Source organism: Perognathus longimembris, chromosome 9 (genome assembly GCF_023159225.1).
Source record: "Perognathus longimembris pacificus isolate PPM17 chromosome 9, ASM2315922v1, whole genome shotgun sequence".
Classification (NCBI taxonomy): domain Eukaryota; kingdom Metazoa; phylum Chordata; class Mammalia; order Rodentia; family Heteromyidae; genus Perognathus; species Perognathus longimembris.
Genome location: NC_063169.1, coordinates 12,877,933 through 12,897,057, shown reverse-complemented (window position 1 = coordinate 12,897,057; position 19,125 = coordinate 12,877,933). Strand labels below are relative to the sequence as shown.

Sequence of the window (19,125 nt, the reverse complement as noted above, 5' to 3'; positions counted from 1 at the left end):
TGTGGGGGAGAGGACACACCAGGCCTCAGCGTTTCACTGGGATACAGGGCTGCTTTAGAAGAAAGGGCTTGGTGTACTGGATTCCCTCTTCAGGTCTAATCCACAGGATAGAGTGGGGCAGAGGTACTGTCCCAAGTCTGAGGGAGATTTACAGAATTCCATTTGACCTCAAGAGCACAGTTTGCTTGCAAGGGTAAGTGAATGATCTATTGCTCCAGGAACTATCTGTTGACCTACTTTAGGCTGGAATGAAACATTTCTTTAATCCTCAAATGGGTGAGGTAGTGAAAACACCCACCTTGTGGCATTCCATAACCTTGGTGGGCTATTTTGATCTTAACAGAGGCTAGTTACTTGCTGTCTAACTTGTTTTCCACCTCTTGGGCTAGAGGCCCTGAAGAAGTCTCCACTTCAGTCTCGCCAACACGCCAAGCTCCTCCCCACAAGGACTCAAGACTGAAATCGTTCAGGGAATGGCAAGTGGGAGCCAGTCATGGACTCCTTCCTGCAGAACGGGGCACAGGCCTCCCTAGGTTAGGAGTCCTTGTCCTTGCTCTCTGTTGATGGGGTCACAGGTGATTCAGGGGACCGCTGTAGGAGTGCGGCCTTTAGAGATGGTAACCAGTAGTAGCCGTGAACAAGGTGGAGGAGCTACACTCAGAGTTTAGCAATCAGCTCTTCAGTAGAGTCAGCCCTGTACCATTTTTAATTTCACACCTTGGAAGCAAGAGGAAACGAGCTAATGTGAGGTTCAATAAGGAGAAGGAACCTCTAGGTTTCTCCTAGAGCTATAAAAATAGCTGGTGCTATAGAAAGGCCAGGTGCAAGTTCCTGCCCAGTGGGAAGACAGATGGGCACCAGCAGCAGGCATTCATACCTATGGGCCTTTTCTTTTCAACTTCTCAGCTTTTGTTAGTTGGGGGAAAGGTGGGCACTCTCTTGTCTGTCTAGTTTGTCTTCCCTCCTATTTGTCTTTGAACAGTCCCTCGTTACCCGGTAGGTCTTTCCTCCTTGCTGAGTCGTACCAGTTGGTCTGATTCCATGTTAGAGTGCAATGACAGGCAACGCAGGTGAGAGTCTTTTGGCCAGATGTAAGCAACAAAGGAGGCTTAGGAAAAGCTCTTGCTAGATACAGGTTACCTAGCGTCCGTTACATTAAACAACAACCAAAAACAAAAAATGGTAACTCAGCTGGGCACTGTTGGCTCAAACCTGTAATCCTAGCTACTCAGGAGACTGAGATCTGAGGATAGAGGTTCAAAACTAGCTTGGGCAGGAAAGTCTTACCTCCAATTAACCACCAAACACTTGGAAGTAGAGCTGTTGTGGCTCAAGTGGTAGAGTGCTAGCCTTGAGTACAAACTCAGGGACAGTGCCCAGGCCCTGAGTTCATCAAACTCCAGGACTGGTACAACAAACAAACAAACAACAAAAACAAGGGAAACAGTGTAGCAGTTGACAGAATGATCTAGTTATTTCTGTTGCACATCACATTTTAATTAAGACTGACAGCATGGTTAGGAGTAGTATGCTATTTAGAGAGCGCCTATTTGGTAACACCTTTTCCTACCTTTGTATCCTAGAAGGCGTATATGCAAGGACATTTAAATCAACTAAGACTCAGGCAATACTCAGTTTCCTAAGTAGTCAAGTATTGGACAAGATTAACCAAGCATGAACAATTATCTTGACAAACATTAAAGTATTTCCTTTAAGCCACTTTCTTACAAATGTTACCAAGGGCAGAAATATCTCCTTAAAACATAGGATTAGGTGTTAGTTCAACATCATTGCATTAAATCTTGAATTTAGAAAATGCTTTATATAACTTTTATAAAACTTTTGAGCTTTTCTCAACAAAATAAAATTTCCTTAGTATCCAGAAGACAAGAATAAGCAATTTAGAAAACCACATTTGTTAATAGACCTATATGTTGTGCAAGACAGTTGATTCCAAAGTATATTTATGACATAAAGAAACATACTTATGATCATTTACCCAAATAACCAAAATTCCAAGGTCCCTTTTGCTACTTGAGTTTAAAATGACCATTTTCCCTTGAGTTTGAGCCTGAGAGCTAATTCCTGAATGCCTGCATTTTACTTAGACTTGGTTGAGATAAGATAACCACTTTTTTCAACAATGACCCTAGCTTTGACATATTAACGTTACACTAGCCATTTAAGGACCATCTAAAAGTCGGCCACACACATACATACATACATGTAGAAAAAGAAAATTTTAAAAGACATTTTAAAATGAATTAGCTCACTAGTGAAATCATCCATCACAACTACTGAGTTGTTTTTCTGGAATTCCAGAGGCAAAAGAAGGTGTTGTGTTTTTTTTTTCAAGTGTTTGACAGACTAATATGCAACAATAACACCTATAAACATGTGTATTCGTTTACAGTACTTTAAGCCATAGGTTCATTTTCCCTGGGGAGTAACAAAATGACACTGAACAAGACGGTATAGGCTTGCTTCTAGAGCCATGTCAGGGCTGCTAGAACCATCATAGCACTCTGGAGAGCCACCACAGGGATACAGCCACTGCCAGGAGACCATGCCTTAGGGGTGGCATATTCTTGCCCCAGTGGTCAAGTCTACAACCACAGTGTTTCTCCAAAGGATTTTCCAATGAAATGTAAAGTCATGTTGCACACAATGTATATACATAGACCAAACAGTAAACAAAGCGCAAATTTCCCTTTTTCTTTTTGTTTGGGCCCCAGAGGCTGGAGTGGTATAGTCAGGGTAGGGAGCTGTCCTCCCATTAGAAAGTGCTATATTGGGTTGGGGATATGGCCTAGTGGCAAGAGTGCTTGCCTCGTATACATGAGGCCCTGGGTTCAATTCCCCAGCACCACATATACAGAAAATGGCCAGAAGTGGCGCTGTGGCTCAAGTGGCAGAGTGCTAGTCTTGAGCAAGAAGAAGCCAGGGACAGTGCTCAGGCCCTGAGTCCAAGCCCCAAGACTGGCCAAAAATAAAAAATAAAAAAATAAAGTGCTATGAACCTAGTTACTCAAGAGACTGAGATCTGAGGATGGCAGTTCAAAGCCAGCTTGAGCAGGAAAGTCCATGAAACTCTTATCTTCAATTAACCACTAATAAGCTGGAGTGGAGCTGAGGTTCGAGTGGTAGAATGCTAGCCATGAACAAAAAGAGCTCAGGCCCTAAATTCAAGCCTCAGGACTGGCACAATAGAAGGGAGGGAGAGAGGGAGGGAGGGAGGGAGGGAGGAAAGGAAAGGAGGGAGGAAAGGAAAGGAAGGAAAAGGGCTTACTCTAGCTTCTTATAGCCTAGAGGGCAGGGTAAGAAAAATGGAAGACTTCTGAATCAGCTAGGATTTAACCAGAGGCACAGATAGATATTAGGTAGAGGAGAGCAAACGGTTTACCCCAGGGGCAGGGGCCAGGCAATCTGTCAATAGAGGCCCTGAGTGGGAAGTTTTCAGAGGAGAGAAAACTAGGAGAATGGCCTGAAGACAATCTTCGGTAGGAAAAAGAAAGCAGTCAGAGTCCAAACAATAGCAAAGGGCTTGCTGACCAGCTTCCTGGTCTAGAGAGAGGCCAGGCCAGTTCTCCCTCCTGCAACAATAGTTACATGAGAGCTGAAGAAATGGCATTTTATTTAATCCCGATTATCTTAAATATGTTCATTTCAATGTCTAATCAATAGTAGTAATTAATAATATTTAACACTCTTGTACTACGGCTTTGAAATCCAGTATGTACTTTAGATTTTCTGTACATTTCAACTTGAATGTGGTATTTTTTCCTGGAAAAACGTACATATCCAAGTTATTTAAGCACATTTAAAAATGTTCTGCTGGCTGAATCAAGTATTTAGATAGTTTTAAATTTTAACTTAAATGAAATTTAGAAGTGAGTTTCTTGGTTGCAGTAATCACATGTGACTAGCAGGTAACCTACTGCAAAATCCATCTAGACTATTACCTCTCCAAGCACTACCCACTCTTTGTAATTAATTGGCTGTATTTTTTAAATGAAAATAAGTGTGAAAATCAACAAATATTCATTATTAAAAATTCAAACATGGGAAAGGGAAAGGGGGAGGAGGGAGGGGGGTATGAGGGACAGGGTAACAAACAGTACAAGTAATGTATCCAATGCCTAACGTATGAAACTGTAACCTCTCTGTACATCAGTTTGATAATAAAAATTTGGAAAAAAATACTCAATGAGTAAAAAATAAAATAAAATAAAAATTCAAACATTATAGAAACCTGTACGTAGTGTAACCTTAGCTACCCACAAGGCTGAGATCCAGAGAATTGTGGTTCAAGGCCAGGGTAGGCACAAAAAGTTCAGGAGACCAATAAAAGTTTGGCACATTTCTGTTGTCCCAGCTGGGAACATAAACAGGATTGCTGTCCAGACTGGCTTAAGCAAAAAGCACAAGACTATTTTTTAAAAATTATATATAACACTAAAGAATGATTCAAGCTCAAGGCCCTGAGTTCAAACCCTTGCCCCGCCCCCCCCCAAAAAGAATGACTTTTTAAAGTTGTCTTCTATTTTTCTAGTCTCTCATTATCTTCCCTTCTCCCTCTTCCTGAAAGAAAGTCTATGGCCCAGGCTCTCCTTGAACTAGCAATCCTCCTGTTTCTGCCTCCAGAATGCTGAGCTCACAGCCCTAACTGTAGTTTAGATGGCCTTAGAAAACTTACATCTAATGTAAGACAGTTAAAATTCTTTCATGTTTATTTCTAAAACTTTTGTTTCACTCTCTTGACACACAAGTTTGTGACCCATCTGGAATTTATTTTGACAGAAAGCATTAGAAGGCAGCAGTGAAACTTGGAACAAAATAGTCCTTAACCCAATACCATTTACTGAATAGTCTCTCCTTTCAGCGCTGGCTTAAGGCAGATTTTGAGACATGGGGGCCTGGAACTCGACAAAGAGCACTTAGCACCACAGTAGCAGCAACAGGTGCAATGCAGAAAGCCGAGCCACACTTCTGCGGAGCACATGCTAGCATGCACGAACTTACGTGAATATGCACACACATGTGTGCAAGCAGGCACACGTATGTGCATGTGTGTGATTCCCTCCAGGGCACGGCTGGCTCTCCTCCCCTGGAGGAGTCCCCGATTGGGACTCCGGGGCTCCCCCACATTTCTCCTTGCCAATGCTCTACAAATAAAACTCTTCCTCATTTCAGAAATGAGCCATGGTGTAGGAAAGACAGTATAGGGGCTGGGAAGGTGGCTTAGTGGTAGAGTGCTCGCCTAGCATGCCTGAAGCCCTGGGTTTGATCTCTCAGTACCACATACACAGGAAAAGCCAGAAGTGGCGCTGTGGCTCAAGTGGCAGAGTGCTAGCCTTGAGCAAAAAAGAAGCCAAAGACAGTGCTCAGACCCAGAGTCCAAGCCCCAGGGACTAGAAAAAACAAACAAAAAAACAAAAAAAAAAAAAAAGGAAAGACAGTATACACAATTGCATTAATTAGAAAGCAAAACTTAAAGGGAAAGAAACTGGGAAGGCCCAGGGAGGTCCTCCCTAGAGAGAATAAAGAATAGCCAGAGCCCTGGCCTCTGGCCCCAGGCTGAGGCAGTTGACAAGTCTCTTCTCTGTGGTCCCTTTTGTCAACACAGAGGTTATTTCAGGAAAGTCTGTGGTGCCTTCGGCAGCAAGAACCCTTCAAGCTCTTGGGCCTCTTTCCGAGGTTTTCTCCTCACTTCCTAAGGAATTCTTTCTGGGTGTTCTCCCCAGAACTCTCATGCTCCGATGGTTTCTTGACTTCTCTTTGCCTCAAGAGCCACCGGTCAGGACTCTAGAGTGAAGTCTCCCCTTCATATTGTCACTATTTTCAAAACTTTCTCATGAACCTAACTCTGTTCCCCTTCCCGAGTCTCATCCTTTGAACAAAGAAGTTCATTAAGATAGTCACCCCAACCTTGTTCAGGTTCTCATTTTCTCCTCCACATCAAGCACAGAATGACACCTGAGGCTGTGGTTTCTGGACAGCAGGTGACCCTATGGAAAAAGGGAATGTAATCCTTCATAAGAATAAAGGCCACTTCTGGAAATCTACTGGGCAGGCCCAAGGCAGGGGCTTCTCAGAGTGATTACTTCACAAGAAGTTTGGAGAATGGGAAAAATTGTTGCCTACATTTAAAAACTGATTAGGATTATTTTCTAGGTGCCCAGATGCAATACATTTAACCTAGAAGGCAAGGCATTGCTAGAAACCTAGCACCTGCCTTAGTAAGTCTTAGCTAAGACTTCACTGAAACCCTGGGTGCACAGTACAGCGGAGAGTGATCATGAAACACTGTGGCTCTCTTTAAACACACTTACTAGAACTGCACATTCTGAGATAGGACAGAGAAGTACAAGGAAGAAAGAGAGACGAACTCAACCTCCATGTTCAGAGGCCTATATTAATAGCCGGATGGTATAGTCTGGTTGTCCAGGAAGCTTCTGGATTTCACATTTGTGGATACAATTTAACACTCAGAGACCCAACTGTTATTCATTCATGTTGCCCAGGAAAAGCCTAGAAGGTTTTGTTTCAAATGCTGGCATCCAGGGAGACCAAAAGCAAATCTTTGGCCTCACTCAAGGAAGAATTCAGCAGCAGACGCCCAGAGGAGTCTTTAACAGAGCAGATTTATTTAAGCGAAAGCTAGATTTCTATTAAAGCAGAACTAATTATGAAGTGATAGTACATCCCAAAGGAAGCTGAGGACAGGCGACCCTTCCAACAGTTAAGTACCCCTGCCCCTTGCCTAGGCACTTTCATGAACAGGATTTAGTGGCTGTGCTGATGTTTATGCTAAGGATATGTACATAACTGTGGAGTTTTCTAAGAAGTGGACGGACTAGAAAATGGCATCGTTTACTTAATAAGGTGTCCTCAGAGCCAAGATGGTAATTTGAGAGAATGCGTTCATGAATCCACCTATAATGAGACATCGTTGGGGCATTGGTTGGCCTATAGAGCTGAGGGTGTCTATTGGGGCGAGACCACTGGCCACTACACCAGGAGGTAGCCTCAACCACAGCCAAGGACAATCCAGCAGACTGCCTGGCAAGCGGGCCGCGATGGCGCTGCACCTGGGCCCCGGCTCCTTCATCTATTGTTATTCTCTTTCTGCAGCCTGTGCCATGTCACTGGCAGCGTTTTCCTTCTGGGAGGATGAGGGGGAGGTAGATGGGGAAGGGGAGCAATCTCAATTTCTGCAGCAACAGACATATTAGATCTAAAGTCACGGCATTTTATTGAACCCTAAACATCTTATATACTCTTATTGCAAGGTATAATCAATATAAGCAGTTAATCATATTGTACATTTTTGTACTAGACCTTTGAAACCCAACATGTACTTGTTCTCAATTTTGGCTGTTCTAATAGGATTATAGTAGTGTCTCATGTGTAGATTCCCCAATAGTGTTGAACATTTTTTAAAAATAATTACTTATTTATTGACAAAGTGACGTACAGAGGGGTTACAGGTTCATACGTAAAGCCATGGGCACATTTCTTGTACTATTTGTTACCTCCTCCCTCATTCCACAGTTGGACATCTTTTCCTTTGCTTATTTGTCATTTATATGGCTTCTCTGATGAGGTATCTGTAAAAGTCCTTATTCCTTTTTTTTTTTTCCAGCCAGGATGCTGTCCCTGAGCTTCTTTTGCTCAAGGCTAGGGTTCTGCCACTTGAGCCACTGTGCTACTTCTGTTTTTTTTCTGATTAGTTTATTGGAGATAAGAGTCTCACAAACTTTCCTACTCAGACTGACTTAAATCACAATCCTCAGATCTCAGCCTCCTGGGTAGCTAGGATTATAGGCATGAGGCACTGGCACCTGGCTTTCATTCCATTTTTTTAACTGAGTTGTTTTCCTGTTGCTCAGAGTTTAAGATATATCGGTTATCAGTCCTCCATCACAAATATTTTCTCCTGGTCTCTGGCTTTTGAGCGCATCTTTCTCAGATTGGATTTTTTAAAATCAAGTGCCACCTCTCGGTTATTCCTTCCTTCGTACCTTTCAAAACTGGAATCTGAGGTTATCTCAACAACTTGTTCTGAAAGGAAGGCCAAAACTATGAGCAGCAATTTGTTAACCACATCTGCGGTGAAACTGATTCCACTAAGTTGCAGGCACTGGTAGCTCACGTCTATAATCCTAGCTATTCAAAAGACTGAGATTTAAGGATTGCATTTCCAAGCCAGTCCAGGTAGAAAAGCCACTAAGACTTTGCAATTAACCAGCAAAGGCCAGAAGTAAAACTGTGGCTCAACTTGTAGAAAATGCTAAGGAACAGTGTCCAGGTTGTGAGTTGTTCAAGTCTCAGTATCAGCTCTCTCTCTCTCTCTCTCTCTCTCTCTCTCTCTCTCTCTCACACACACACACACACACACACACACACACACACACACACACACACAGTACCAGCTGGCAAATATCTTGGACCCATGCTTTGCAGGTGAAGAAATGGGCCTTTTGAACAAACGGAAATAAAAGACAAGGGACAAATTCAAGATAACTTTTGCTCAGATTCTTTTTTTTACCATTTCATGATATGGTTTTCTCATCAGATATTTAACAGCTCATCAATCTGATTATGAAACCATTAGTTCTACTGCCAAACCTGATTAGCCACTCTAGACGTGTTTCTCACAAAGATTAATTTTAGGGTTTTCTCAATTAGGATTAAATGTTAACCAAAATGTAGTACATGAAAAATGTTATTAACATTGTCACTAGGATTAGTGACAACTTACATGTCTTCCACATTAATGCATAAAACACATTTGCCTAGAATGTGTAACTGAAACCCTTTTTTTTCTCACCTTAAAAGAAAAGAAAAATCTGCTGATATTTAATACAAATGGAACATTCTGTCAAGAGATGTTCTTTGCTTTTTTAGTTTTCCAAATGCTGTTCCAATTTATGCAAAAATCAAATTTATCTCCATTGGATTATGTTTAACTGGTCTAGTTCCTCACAGTTCACAAAGAGTGTTTGGATCTTTTAAGAAACAACTTTGGAACTGTTCATTAGATACCCATACTCTTCCATTTTTTGTTTGTTTTTTAAGTCTTATTGTGCAGGTGCTGTGCAGAGGAGTTAGTTACAAAGTTTGCTTTTTTGTTTGTTTTTTGCCAGTCCTGGTGCTTGAACTCAGGGCCTGAGCACTGTTCCTGGCTTCCTTTTGCTCAAGGCTAGCACTCTACTACTTGAGCCACAGCACCATTTCTGGTTTTTTCTATATATATGGTGCTGAGGAATTGAACCCAGGCCTTCATGTATGCAAGGCAAGCACTTTACCACTAAGCCACAATCCCAGCCCCTTAGTGCACTTCTTTTTGAACAATGTCACCTCTCTCTCATTTTCTCCCAGTTTGTTTTTTTTTTTTTGACCAGCCAAATGTCATTTATGAATTAGCAAGGAGATTTGACAGAATGTATTTTCCTTGGGAATTGTATGAGATGTTCTATTTTTAACCAAAAGTTTTAAAAGTGTGATGCGATCGATGTTTTAAATTAAGTATGCCTAAGACCCCCCCCCCCAAGAGAAAGTTCTTGTCAAAAGAACTAATGAAATTGCAAAGCCAAGGAATTGATTGGGGGATTCCTGGCTAACATCATGACAGACAATAGCTTTCCCATTCTTCCTCTTCACTGTGAATTTCTGGTGTCCATATGACTGCTGAAGAAAAGAAACAGAAAAGAGAGACTCGAGAGACTTCCTGAAGATCATACAGAGAGTAAGAATTCCCCAGTTGCCTGCACTGAAGCTAATCTTGGTGTTTATATTCTGAACCAAGTCTAGGAAAGAAATCTCAAAGGCAAAGCCTGACGCTTTATCTGGTAGAAAAATGAATTAAGAACTACTTCAATTTACATTTTAGAAAATGAAGGAAAGTATCAAGGAAAAAAAAGTAAAACCATTACAACACTAGAAACAATAACTGCTGATAATACTGTTACAGTCACCATGATGAGGGAGATGGATGTGTATGTCTATGTATGTGTAGGTGTGTGGATATCTGGTTATATGTCCATGGGCATGTTAATCTTTTCTCTTTGCTTTTCCTTTCTTCCTTTCTTTCCCTCTTTCTTTCTTCTTTCTTCCTTCCTTCCTTCCTTCTTTCTATTGGCACTGTGATTTTGAACTCAGAGATTCACACTTGCTAGACAAGGATTCTGCCACGTAAGCTCTTTCTGCCTTATTTTTTAATAGAGTCTTGAGCCAGCCTAGACCGTAATCCTGTTCTATATGCCACATGGCTTGCTGATATTATAGATATGGACCACTTCCAGCTTATTGGTTCAGATGCGTCTAGCTACCTTTCTGCCCAGGATGGCCTGAAACTTCAATCTTCCCCCCATCTCCACCTGTTGAGTTGCTAGAATTACAGGTGTAATGTGGGACAATATTTTGCTATGCAGCCAAGGCTGGCCCCAAACTCCAACAATCCTCCTTCTTTGGCCTCCTGGGTGCTGGGATTATAGACATACACCATCATACCAGGCTTATATGTGTAATTTTTTTAAAACAAAATTTGGGTCTTAGGCTAGGTCTCAGCACTGTGGAAACAGGTATAGGAAGAGGAGAGGTTTGAGCCAGCTCAGAGTACAAGTGAGACTCTGTTTCCAAAAAATGGGGGAGGGGGCTAGGGAAGTAGTTCAGTGGTAAAACACTTGCCTAGCATGTGCAAAGAATAGGTCTGATCCCTAGCACTGAGGGACAGAGAGAGAGGTAGAGGGAAGAGAGAGAGAAGGCAGGGAAGGACATAGGGTAAAAAGGAAAGAGGAAGGAAGAAAAAGAAGGAGGGAGAGAGGGAGAAAGGAAGGAAGGAAGGAAGGAAAGAAGGAAGGAAGGACAGACAAAAAGAAGAAGAATTTGGACCCTGTCGCGTATCAGTTTTACAGCAGCTGGGTTTTGTTTTTTGTTTTTTGCTGGTCCTGGGGCTTAGGCTAAGGGCCTGAGTACTGTCCTTGGCTTCTTTTAGCTCAAGGCTAGCACTCTGCCACTTGAGCCACAGCACCACTTCTGGCTATGTATGTGGTGCCAAGGAATCAAACCCAGGGCTTCATGTATACGACAAGCACTCTACCGCTAAGCCATATTCCCAGCCCTACAGCTGCTGTTTGTAAAGGCAAAGCTCTACAAGGCAACTTCTGACAGTGATGGATGCCAGCAAACATCACAAAACTGCAGGTGCATGAATAGCCTTGACCTTTCTCTTCATAACACTCAAAGTGACAGGGTGAAGTAAGTGTAAGACTTAACATCCAAACAGAGTAATTAAAGATGGCCTGGAGCCCATTTGGTCACAGAAGTGAACCATGAGGTTTTCTGTTCCCAGTTAGCAGGAATGGCAAGGTCTGCCCCAGGGAATGTGACTACAAAGCCTCCCGGCTGAAACAGAAGGAAATGGCCTCAGTGGACATTGGCTCCTGCCTCCTCTGTGAGCCTTACCACCCAGAACAAGGAGAAAAGAGAGCCCTCCTGAGCTCCACTCACCAACCAGAGCCAGCTATCCTATTATTCCCTTCCCTCCACAAAAATATCCAAGTGCTGATAAAGGTAACAATCACGGAGACTGGTTATATATGTTTCCTGTGATTACCATAACCAGTTACCACAGACTTGGGGGCTTAAGATAACAATGTATTCTCTCACAGATATGAAGGCCAGAAGGTCACAAGCAAAGTGAGTAGGGCACACCTCCTCCAGAGGCCCTGGGAGAGAGCGCTCCTTTGCCAGTGTCACTCAGAAGCCGTCAGCCTAATCAGCATACCTTCACTCGGCCTACTCTCTGGTTTCCCTCTGCCATTCTCTTAGAAGAACGCTTGTTATTTCATTGAGACCTATCCAAACAATTCAGGGTGATCCCACCTCAAAAATCCCAGGATAGGTTACATTTGCATGGACCTCATTTCCAAATAAAGTCACATTCCTGAATCCACTCTTGCACTTCCTCTGGAGGAAGTCAGGAAGGCCATTTGACCAGAGATCAGAATAAAGTGGAAAATGCACATTTACCCCTGGTCAGATAATCAGGGATGGAGGAGTGGAAGGCTCCTGAGGTAGAAGTGCAACCTTTGGGTCTGAATATATAACAGCTGGAAACTTTGTGGTGGGAGTCGCATAAGCACAAAGATCAGTAAGAGAAGGGACAAATGGTGATGAGTGAGCTGGCTGCCATCTAAGACACTTGATGGCCGCTCTCTCTCTCTGTCTCTCTCTGTCTCTCTGTCTGTCTGTCTGTCTGTCTGTCTGTCTCTCTCTCTCTCTCTCTCTCTCTCTGAAGGTCATGAGATGGTTTCATTGTGTGGTCCATCAGAGCCCAACAAATGCCACTTGGTGACATGGCCCAGACAAGAACAGTGCACTGTCAAATTTCTTCAAAATATTTCAAGAACTCTGGCAGAGTGAACTTTATTATCAAAAGGCAATTCTAGTCTACTAACTATATGTAGATAGATAGGTAGATAGACAGACAGACAGACAGACAGATAGATAGATAGATAGATAGATAGATAGATAGATAGATAGATAGATAGATCAATCGCTAGATAGACCAATGATAGATAGATAGAGTCCTAGCCCTTCTGTCTCACCCCTCAGTCCCCCTGACCCACATGGCCGCCCAGCCTGTAGTCCTGGAAACTTCTCACATGGCTGTTCTGCAGGTGTTGTGACATACTGGGAAGGCTTCATCTTGCCGTCCCTCATCTCTGGGGCAGGAAATTCCTCCTCATAGTCCCCACATCTCCAGAGGGTCTGGGACACAACAGCAAAGCAATTAATGAATGCCTGTGGACTGAGTGAGTGAATGAATGAAGGCATAGTAAAAACTATGCTTTTATTTTGACATGGAATGCTCCCCAATCATACCTCAAAGAAATGGTGTGTCCTAAACTGCTTGTTAGCTTGTTGGTTTGTATAACCTAGGAATAACTATAACTCAGAACACATCGAGAGTTCAGATAAATAAGAAGCAGAAATGTCTTCCTGTTAGGACCATCTAGGCCATTGGAGGTAGAGGCTGGGAGGTCATTAGCTGTGTGGCCTCAAGGTCACTTAGGCCAGGCACCAGTGGCTCACACCTGTAATCCTAGCTATTGGGAGCCTGAGATCTGAGGATTGTGGTTTGAAGCCACCCTGGGCTGAAAAGTCCCCGTAAGATTTTTATCTCCAATTAACCAGTCAAACACTGGAATCAAGGTGGTAAAACACTTTGTCTTGAGCAAAAGAACTCCGGGACTGTGCCCAGGCCCTGAGTTCAAGCCCCACAACTAACAATAACAAACAAAAAATTTTTTTCAAGATTCCTTAACCTCCGTAAGCTCTGGGTGTCCAGCAAGTGAGGAAGAGGGTGAACCCGATGAAAGATGAAGTCTTTCATCACTTCCCACATTCTAGGATTTGTATAAGGCCCCAGGTCTCCAACCTGGTCTCCAACTGACTCATGTAAGTTTACAACTTGCTCTGCGGGGCACTCTCCTGGCCAGCTATCCCCAGTGTAAGACCTTTTCCAATATGTCACCTGGGCCCGAATGCCTCCTTCACTCATCACACTGTCTAGCAACATCACTGGGTTCTGGGAAAGCCTCTGAAGGGCCTCAAACTTCTGGGCTGAGATACTCTCAAAGCATAAGATGACAAATGATTGGCTCTTCTGAGAGCAAGTTTAGGAATCACCTGCCAGGAGCTAAACATGTATTTAATTTTTAATACTTCACTGTGTTTCTTTTTAGAAATGTATTTTTAGGCTTGTGTTGCACATTAAAAATCTGCATGAATTTTGTATTATACTTCATGATGAATCTTCTTGTTTAAAAAAATAATGCAATTTCCCCTCAAAATTTTGTGGGGGAAGACATTGCTCAAGAGTTCACCTGAGTACAGCATCGTGAAGCCCTAAAAGAGCCTGTCTTGCCTTAGAAGGCAGCTGGACAAAGCTCTCTCTGAACGAAAACAATGGGTAGTCACAGGGCTCTCGTGGTTCATGTCTGTAATCCTCCCTATGCTGGAGGCTGAGATCTGAGGATCGAGGTTTGAAACCAGCCCAGGCAGAAAAGTCTCTGAGACTCTTCTCTCCAATTAACCACCAACAAGCCAGAAGTAGAGCTGTAGCTCAATTGGTAGAGTACTAGCCTTGAGCAAAAAAAAAAGAAAAGAAAATGAAACAAGCTAAAGAATAGTGCCCAGGCCCTGAGTTCAAGTCCCAGTACTGGCACAAGAAAAGAAAAAGGAAAAATAAGGCCAGAAGATCATGGCAGTCAGAGAGGAGAAGGCAGATGAGGTCAATAAACCCAGCTCACTCTGGGCTTACTCCCTACCACTGTGCTTCACACCGCCCTTCTGCTCTAAGCTGGAACTGAACAATTAGACAGAACAAAGGGAAGGAAACAGGAAGAACAAGAACAGACAGTTGGGTTTGGGTGGTGTCAGCCTGATCTGCAAATTGCTGGCTCCCTCCAAACCTTGATCTGGTGCATTTTCAGTGGTAAGACCTATGGCCAGCCTTGCTTTTCCTTGCTTCTTTCTTTCTTTCTCTTTCTTTCTTTCTTTCTTTCTTTCTTTCTTTCTTTCTTTCTTTCTTTCTTTCTTTCTTTTGTTCTTTCTTTTGTTGTTTCTTTCTTTCTTTCTCCTTCTTTCTTCCTTCCCTTCCCTTCCTTCCTTTCTTTCCTTCTTTCTTCCTTCCTTCCCTTCCCTTCCCTTCCTTGTTTCCTTGCTTCCTTGTTTCCTTCCTTCCTTCCTTCCTTCCTTCCTTCCTTCCTTCCTTCCTTCCTTCTTTCCCTTCCTTCCCTTCCTCCCTTCCTCCCTTCCTTCCTCCCTCCTTTCTTTCTTTCCTCCTTCGTTTCTTTCTTTCTTTCTTTCTTTCTTTTTTTTGACGGTGTGGGGTTTTGATCTCAGGGCTTCTCACTTGCTAAGCAGGTGCTTGACCAGTTGAGCCATACTTCTAATCCAGAGATGCCACGTTCTAATTTGTGTGAGGGTGCCCTGCAAACGAAAGGCGATGGCTTATTCTTTATAGATTGTTTTTCAGCACTTGGGAAGCTTTGCATTGATTAGAAAGAGACCTGCTGTGGCACATGAACACGAAAGTATCCTCCCTCCTCCAGCCAAAGCAGCTTTGTGGACCCACTTGAGCTTGTGGAGCACAGGCTAGAGCTCTGCCCTGCCAGACACCAGCCTAAGGCCTTCCATCCAGGTCCAGAACTCAGCAGGGAGGGGGCTGGGTGAACAAGGAGAGCGAATGAGAATGAATATGGCAGAAGTCGTCTGCTTCTATGTATGGAAATGGAGCAAGGAAACCTGTCAAAATTGTTTTCATCTGGGTCAGTTCCATATTTTAGCAACGGCAAATTGTGCAGGTGCCCCGCAGTAGAAGAATGGATCAAGGAAATGTGGTACATATACACAATGAAATTCTGTGCCTCTCTCAGAAAGAACAACATTGTCCCATTCATAAGGAAATGGAAAGACTTGGAAAAAATTAAAAGTGAAGTGAGCCAGACCAAAAGAAACACAGACTCTATGGTTTCCCTCATTGGGAATAATTTGTACACATCTAGGATAGTCCTAGCAGAAGATCACAATAGCGCAATAGCTATGTACATATGAACACATAAGATGATGCTAAGTGAAATGAACTCCAAGTTATGGAAATAAGTGATTTGTCATTGTTATTTTCAATGTGCCATTTGAAACTATGTCACTTTCTTTTGTCTTTTTCCCCCAGGGTTTTACTCCTGATGTCACTGTTACTGATTTAGGTATCCTGCGTATTGTATATATGTTTATTGGAACTAGGGAAGGGAAGAAGAACATCAAAATAGAGAGACAAAGGGTAAAAGGCAAACCAATGCAACAGCAATATTTATAAAACTATATGTAACCAACGGTACAATTCATGGGGAAGGGACGAAATTGGGGAAGGGGGAAGGAGAGAGGAAAATGAGGGAAGAGGTAACAAGTTTGATAAGAAATGTACTCACTGCCTTACATATCAAACTGTAACCCCTCTGTACATCACTTTGACAATAAATAAATGAATCAATTTTAAAAAATTGTTTCCAGAGGGGGTGTTGGCTGTGGAGGAGAGGAATGAGGATGTACCTGATACAGATACATTGTTTGCATGTGTGGGAATGTCACAATGAAATGCCCCCATGTAAAACTAGTACATGCCAATTTTTTTAAAGCAAAAACTGAGCAGATGACTAGGTATAATGGTGCACACATGTAATTTCAGATAGAAACAGAAGGATGAGGAGTTTCAGTCCATCTTAGATTGCATAGAAAATTTCAGACTAGATTGGGCTGTGCAGTGATGCAGTCTCAAAACAGAGCACACAGCCAATCGATTGCTGAGGATTTGGAGAGAGGTTTCCGGGTGCCTCTGAGGTCCCACAACAGAGGGTCTGGTTTCTGCACGAACCATTACATAGCCACACACCATCCCACTGAGCTTCTCTGGACACCTCTAAATCAATCCCTCGAGCCCCCTGGAGTCTCTCTTCATTGTTAAAACATCTTGTTTCCAGGTTGTATGTTGCTGAGCTGCTTAGTCCTGGCTCCAGAGCAAGCTCACTTTCATTTCTTCCACTTTTCACCATGTTGGCACAAAAGCTCTCTCAACTGCTTATCGGAAAGCCTGATTGTCTTCCCACCGCTTCCTATTTGCTCTTCCCTGCCTAGGAACTCTTTCTCTCCTGCCACCCATACCAGCTTCTCTCCTTGGAACCCTGATGGCAAACTCTCTCTGTCATGTGGATGTGTCTCCTTGGGAACAGAGGTGACCCAGCAATGGGGCTGCTGGCTCACTCGAGCTTTCCCTGGGCAGATGTCATGAGGATAGATGGCCTTCAGTGACTGTGTTAGTGGGGAAACCCCAAAGACCCCAGAAAAATCCTTCCAGACAGCTCTCCTGCCCACTGCTGTAGGCATCAGGAACAATATCTCTATCAATGATTTTCATAAAGCTCTGTCAAAGCTGGGCACCTGTGGTTCACACCTGTAATCCTAGCTACTCAGCAGGCTGAGATCTGAAGATCGAGGTTCAAAGCCAGCCCAGGCAGGAAAGTCCGTGAGACTCTTATCTCCAATTAGCCACCAGAAAAAACTGGAAGCGGTGCTGTAGCTCAAGTGGTAGAACACTAGCCTTTGCTGAAAAGTTCAGGGACAGTGCCCAGGCCCACAGTTCAAGCCCCATGACCACCAACAACAACAACAAATCTGTCAAATGCCATTCTGAATTGCAAATGAACAAGAACGTTCCAGTATATCTTTGCAAACACAACTGTTACTTGGCAAAGGGAAGAATTAAGATCATTCAGAAAGTTTGTCTAGTGTGAACCATTTCTTACTAACAAGTGTGGTTGGCAGTTGAACGATGGTGGAATGAGGTAAGAGAAAATGCTGGATGCTGAGTTGCTTTCTGAGACAAATAATGCTTTAGAGCTCATGACAGCTCCGTTTGTGCTGGTTGTGCCCCATAATCAATCCCCTTGGGGATCCCTGTGGACATAGGCAGCGAATCTTCCTGGTGGCACACACACACACACACACCAGTAAGTTCTACACTGTGGTGGTTTTACAGTAATCCTAGCTCTGACTTGTAAAATAGATACAATTTGGGTTAAATAGACATTGTAGGGCTATTCCACTCCCTGGGGGAAGGCACAAACCCAATAACATTTATATTTATTAATATGAATTCACTAATTCAGCTTGTTAATATTTGGAGAAGTATAAACACACAGTGTGTTACAAATAGAAATTATAGAGCGCAAACAAAAAAATCTTTCTCTATTCTTACGCTACTCTTCCTCACTTCTGGCTCTTACTCTACTCTTACTCACTTCTGGTTCTTACTCTACTCTTACTCACTTCTGGTTCTTACTCTACTCTTACCTCTGGTTCTTACTCTACTCTTACTCACTTCTGGTTCTTACTCTACTCTTACCTCTGGTTCTTACTCTACTCTTACTCACTTCTGGTTCTTACTCTTACTTCTGGCTCTTACTCTACTCTTACTCACTTCTGGCTCCTTTTTCTCAGAGCCGGTCCTCTAGAAAGCATGCGTCTCCATTCTTCTCTAGTCAGGCTTTTGCTCTGTTCCCTTTCCTTATCGTTGTCAAATCCTAAGGCTTTGCTAGTGGTTTCAAGTATATATCTATAAGTCCTTGCTATTTCTCCTTTTAAGAAGCAGAGCAAAAATGAACTCCACGTTATGGAAAAAAGTGATATATCACAGTTGTAACTACTTTCAACGTCCTATGTGTATGTGTAGTTTCTATTATTGATGAAGTTCTTGTATCACCTTCCTATGGTTGTACCTACACTATCTCTGTAATCTTATCTGAGTATATTGGAAACCGTGTTTACTGGTATTGGAAGTAGGAAATTCAAAGGGAATACCAAATTTGAGAGACACAGGGTAAAAAAAGAGAAATAACTACAAAAGCAATACTTGCAAAACTGTTTGGTGTAAGTGAACTGAACACCTGGGGGGGGGAGGGAAAGGGGGGGAGGGAGGGGGGCATGAGGGACAAGGCAACAAACAGTACAAGAAATGTATCCAATGCCCAACGTATGATACTGTAACCTCTCTGTACATCAGTTTGATAATAAAAATTTGAGAAAAAAAAAATAAATAAAAAAAAAAAAGAAGCAGAGCAAAATTCCACTCCTCTGGAGAATAAGATGTACATTTTTTTTTACTCCATTTTGGGGGCCAGAATGTAGCACAAATCACAGGCTGTCCCTTGCAAGGCTTTGTTACAAACTGCTCTGCCTAAAGTTGTCCCACAGAGAGGCCCATGGAGGACCAGAAGCCTCCAGCCACCATTCATGTGGAAGGGCAACTTCTAGTGACTGTCTTCAGAGAATCGAGCCCTGAGTGTCTGCCCAAACTCGGGAGAGGCCAGAACCAGCAAGTCAGCCTCTTACAGACTGCTGACACTCACAAACGCTGTGAGATAATGTTTGTTGTTTGAAGCTGCTATGGAATGATTCATTAGACAGTAATGGGTGATTAATACAGCTTTCCAGAGGGCAGATCCAAGGACTGTATTTTTACCTTTCACTTGATTGAAGTTCTGCTGTGCACAACCTTTC

At 42.9% G+C, this 19,125-nt stretch overlaps 1 long non-coding RNA gene across 1 annotated transcript; it reads left to right on the top strand.

Annotated features, from left to right (window-relative positions):
- On the top strand, positions 1–15,166 carry LOC125357092. The gene is made up of 2 exons (XR_007212063.1): positions 1–193; positions 15,126–15,166. It is a non-coding gene; the product is annotated as an uncharacterized LOC125357092 (long non-coding RNA).
- Positions 15,167–19,125: the final 3,959 nt, after the last annotated feature.